This window comes from Octopus bimaculoides, chromosome 6, assembly GCF_046866305.1.
Source record: "Octopus bimaculoides isolate indiv1 chromosome 6, ASM4686630v1, whole genome shotgun sequence".
NCBI classification, from domain to species: domain Eukaryota; kingdom Metazoa; phylum Mollusca; class Cephalopoda; order Octopoda; family Octopodidae; genus Octopus; species Octopus bimaculoides.
In genome coordinates, this window is record NC_142933.1 from 13,882,105 (window position 1) to 13,887,384 (window position 5,280).

A 5,280-nucleotide genomic window follows, 5' to 3' on the forward strand; every position below is an offset into this window, starting at 1 on the left:
CGGAACCTTCTGGTTGGTAAGCAAGCTACTTACCACACGGCCACTCGTATGTATATGTATATATATAATCTTTCATTTTTTTTGTTTCAGTCGTTAGAATGCGGCCATGCTGGAGAACCGCCTTATAGAATTTTTTTGGTCGAATGAATCCACCCCAGGACATTTTTAACCCTAGTGCTTATTCTATTGGTATCTTGTTTTGCCGAATCGCTAAGTTATACAGACGTAAACATACCACCATCTGTTGTCAAGCGGTAGGGGAGAACAAACACAAACACAAACACACACACACACACACACACACACACACATATATACATATATTTACGACAGTCTTCTTTCAGTTTCCCCCTGGTCAAACCGATGTTATAGTAGAAGACACCTGCCCAAGGTGCCGCGCATTGGGACTGAAGCCGGAACCACGTGGTTGGGATCCAAGCTACTTACGACACAGGCACGCCTGCGCATTTTTAAGAGGGTCCCAGTGTGATTTGAAGGAGGTTCTACTGCTCTTTCTGACCTTCATATAGGAGTAAATGTTATGATGAAGGAAGAAGAAGAAGAAGAAGAAGGAGGAGGAGGAGGAGGAGGAGGAGGAGGAGGAGGAGGAGGAGGGGTAAGAAGAAGGAGGAAAGGAGGAAGAGGAAAAGAAGAAGGAGGAAGAAAAAGAAGAAGAAGAAGAAGGAGGAGGAGGAGGAGAGGAGGAGGAGGGGTAAGAAGAAGGAGGAAAGGAGGAAGAGGAAAAGAAGAAGGAGGAAGAAAAAGAAGAAGAAGAAGAAGAAGGAGGAGGAGGAGGAGAGGAGGAGGAGGGGTAAGAAGAAGGAGGAAAGGAGGAAGAGGAAAAGAAGAAGGAGGAAGAAAAAGGAGGAGGAGAGGAGGAGGAGAGGAGGAGGAGAGGAGGAGGAGAGGAGGAGGAGAGGAGGAGGAGAGGAGGAGGAGAGGAGGAGGAGAGGAGGAGGGGGAGGGGTAAGAAGAAGGAGAAAAGGAGGAAGAGGAGAAGGAGGGTAAGAAGAAGGAGGAAAGGAGGAAGAGGAGGAGGAGGAAAGGAGGAGGAGGAAAGGAGGAGGAGGAAAGGAGGAGGAGGAAAGGAGGAGGAGGAAAGGAGGAGGAGGGGGAGGAGGAGGGGTAAGAAGAAGGAGGAAAGGAGGAAGAGGAGGAGGAGGAAAGGAGGAAGAGGAGGAGGAGGGGTAAGAAGAAGGAGGAAAGGAGGAAGAGGAGGAGGAGGAAAGGAGGTAGAGGAAAAGAAGAAGAAGAAGAAGGAGGAGGAGGAGGAGGAGGAGAGGAGGTGGAGGAGGACAGGAAGAAGAAGAAGAAGAAGGAAGAGGAGGAGGAGAAGAAGAAGAAGAAGAGGAAAGAGGGAAGAGGAGGAGAAGAGTAACCACAACAACCACAACAATAACGAGGATGAGGAGGAGAAAAAGAAGAGGAAGAAGAAAAGACAAAAGGAAAAAAGAAAAGGATGAAGAGGTGGGGAGGAGAGTAAAGGGAGGAGAGGAAGACGGAGGAGGGAATGATGAATAGTAGTAGTAGTAGTAGTAGTAGTAGCAGGAAAAGGAGTAAGGGAGGATGTTATTTTGCTCTGTCCTTCAGCTTCGTAATTTAAGGAAGATATTTAAAGCAAACAGATAAATGGATGGTGAGATAATGATGAGGGTAGGAGGGAGAGGAGATAAAAGCATTAAAAAGAAAGAGAAAGAAGGGAGAAAGGTGGTCGAAAAGAGAGAGAGGGGGGAGGAGGAGGAGAAAAGGGAGTGAAAGAGAGAGGAAGGAAATAACGGGGGGGGGGAGATGTACAAGGATCTGAATTGGAAGGGGAGCAAAAAAGAAAGCGACGAAGGAGACATATAAGAAAGGTTAGCGTGCACCCAGACATGGTGAGTAAAGGGGTAGGCCGTTGAATAAGGGTGGATGTGTGAGAGAAAGAAAGAGAGCGAGAAACAGTAAGTGTGGATAGAGCATGTGTAATATATAACATGTGCGTTGCATTGAGTGGGTGTATAGTCTGGTATGCGAGAGATCTGTAGAAACTGCATGTGTAATATATGCGCATAAACGCACAACACACACACAGTGTGCGTGCATATGTGTGTGTGCGTGCGTGTGTGCTTGTGTGTGTGTGTGTGTGTTTGAAGCAGTACCTCCTTTTTCTATCTATCTCTCTCTCTCTATATATATATATACAAAGAATATATATACATGTATACACACATATATGTACATACTTACATCTACATGTGTATATATATGCATATCAGGGTACAGGACGTTAGAACAATAAACTACAGACAACGGAACGAACACATAGGAAAACGGAAAGCCACTTGGAATATCCCTTCATCAGCTGTCTCTATTCTATCTAGACGTTTCGAAGACAAGACAGAACGTACTCTAGAATAGTCTCTTCCTGAGTAGTGGATCAACCCACTACACAGAGGATTCCAAGGTGGCAAACACAAACCAAGACAGGAAAAAATGGACAGTGAAAACAACATTCAAAAGCCGTACGGCCAAACGCAAATCTGAGGTAGAACGCTAGTAGTTCGTCTTGCCTTCACAGCGGCTGGAGTGAAAAGAAAGTTGACCACAGGTCACACGAGAGCAGAGAGGATGGTGGAGGGAGGAAATGGAACAAGGAGGAAGGGACAGAAGCAGTGAAGTAGAGGCCAGGACAGAAGGGTAGATAGGAAGATAGAGGAAGACAGATAGATAAATAGATAGAGAGGATGGTGGAGGGAGGAAGTGGAACAAGGAGGAAGGGACAGAAGGGTATAGCAGTGAAGTAGAGGCCAGGACAGAGGTATAGATAGAAAGATGGAGGAAGACAGATAGATAAATAGATAGAAAGACAGATAGATAGATAGATAGACAGATAGATAGATAGAAAGATAGTCACGTCAGAATAATAGTAGACTTACTTGCAAAAAAGGACGTCTGCGTTCAATAATGTAATAATACAAAGAATATATATACATATACACACACACACACACACACATATATATATATATATATATATATATATATATATATATATATATATATAGATAGATAGATAGATAGATAGATAGATAGATACATACATACATACATACATACATACATACATACATAGGTACATATATATATATATATATATATATATATATATATATATATATATATATATATATATATATATTATATATATATATAAACAAAACAAATAGTAAATGAGTATATGCATATATACGTACAGGTATGTGCATACCGACATCCACCTGTATGTATAGGTACATATCTGGGTACAGGACATTGCAAACAAAACGTACACAAGAAAACACACAAGCCACATAGAGAACATTTTTCTTCATCAGCTACCCCCGTTTTAACACCAGCGTTTCGAAGAGCTGGGCAGGATGCATCGTTAAAACGGCTCTTCCCATGGACCGCAAATTAAATTTGTATACACAAATTAAACCTTGCCATGGAGGAATATAGTGGCGGACAAAAAAACAAGACATGAAAACAAACGGAAAAGGCTATACGGCCAGACGGGAAAAATTATGTGTGTATGAACGCTGTGAGGCACGAACTTGAAAGTGGGGACAAAGTAAGTTCGCGTGTTTGCTCGGCGATAGCCAAGGAAGAAAAGGATTATTGACCGGAAGCATGTGACCATGCCGATGTAAGGGGAAGAGAGAGAGTGTTAGAGGGAGAAACAAAGGGAGGAAGTAGAAGAATAGGTGAGCAACGAGAGGAAAAGAGGAAGAGAGGAAGTACGAGGGGGGAGAAGAGATACGTAGTAGTAACAGAGGAAGAACGAGAGGGGTAAAGAGAGATACGTAGTAGTAAACAGAGGAAGAACGAGAGGGGGGAAAATGATAGAGGAAGAGAAAGGGAAAGAGAAAGCGTCGGAAAATATAAAGTTGCGATAACTACTTTCAAAATTGGTGACGCTGCGTTCGGTCATGTAAAAACAAATAGTAAATGAGTATATGCATATATACGCACAGGTATGTGCATACCGACATCCACCTGTATGTATAGGTGCATATCTGGGTACAGGACATTGCAAACAAAACGTACACAAGAAAACACACAAGCCACATAGAGAACAGAGTGGCTGTGTGGTAGGTAGGTTGCCTACCAACTACATGGTTCCGGGTTCAGTCCCACTGCGTGGCATCTTGGGCAAGTGTCTTCTACTATAGCCTCGGGCCGACCAAAGCCTTGTGAGTGGATTTGGTAGACGGAAACTGAAAGAAGCCCGTCGTATATATATGTATATATATATATATATATGTGTGTTTGTGTGTCTGTGTTTGTCCCCCTAGCATTGCTTGACAACCAATGCTGGTGTTTTTATGTCCCCGTCACTTAGCGGTTCGGCAAAAGAGATCGGTAGAATAAACACCAGGCTTACAAAGAATAAGTCCCGGGGTCGAGTTGCTCGACTAAAGGCGGTGCTCCAGCATGGCCGCAGTCAAATGACTGAAATAAGTAATATATATATATATATATATATATATATATATATATATATATATATATATATATATATATATATATATATATATATATATATATATATATATTCTCTTCACTGGTCTCATGTCGTTGGTAAGATTGCATAAATCCAAATAAAAAAGTAAATGAATCCTCGCACTATGGCCATGTAAACACAAACGATAACCAGCATATTTTGGGCAAACTGAGCATTTGAGACGGTCGCTAAGATGCGTTTTGGCTGCCCGAGCAGAATCTTTGACTGATCGCCGACCGGCACGTGTTCTCACAGATTTATTTATGATAAGCGTAACACGGCTCAGAGATATATGACATCGTACCGCGTTATCTTGAATCAGTGATGAATGAATCAGTGAATCAGTGATAAATCTGCATTGAGTTGATCATGTGATCCGTTATGATGATTTTTGACTTCCAAAGCGATTATTTTATGGAGAAGTAGTTCTCAGCAAGTGTCTGCATCATAAATCAAATAAGAAAAAAATCCTTAAGTCTTTAGATATTATTCTTGCTCATTAGGAACATTTTGAAGTGAACAAGAGTGAAGAGCGGTCCAGAACTGCCAAGGAAAGCCTTAAGTTTAAGAAATTATCAAATATGGAATATGAAGCGTGGTGCCTCAAAACTGCAGGATATTGAAATATTGCACGGTAGAGAGTTCAACGGTAATCTTGTGTACGCATTCTGCGTTGTGGCACCATTACACTTTCGAAAGCCGGACTTATAAACATTAAAACGTCACAAATGCAAAAACCAGCTCTAGTTACACATACT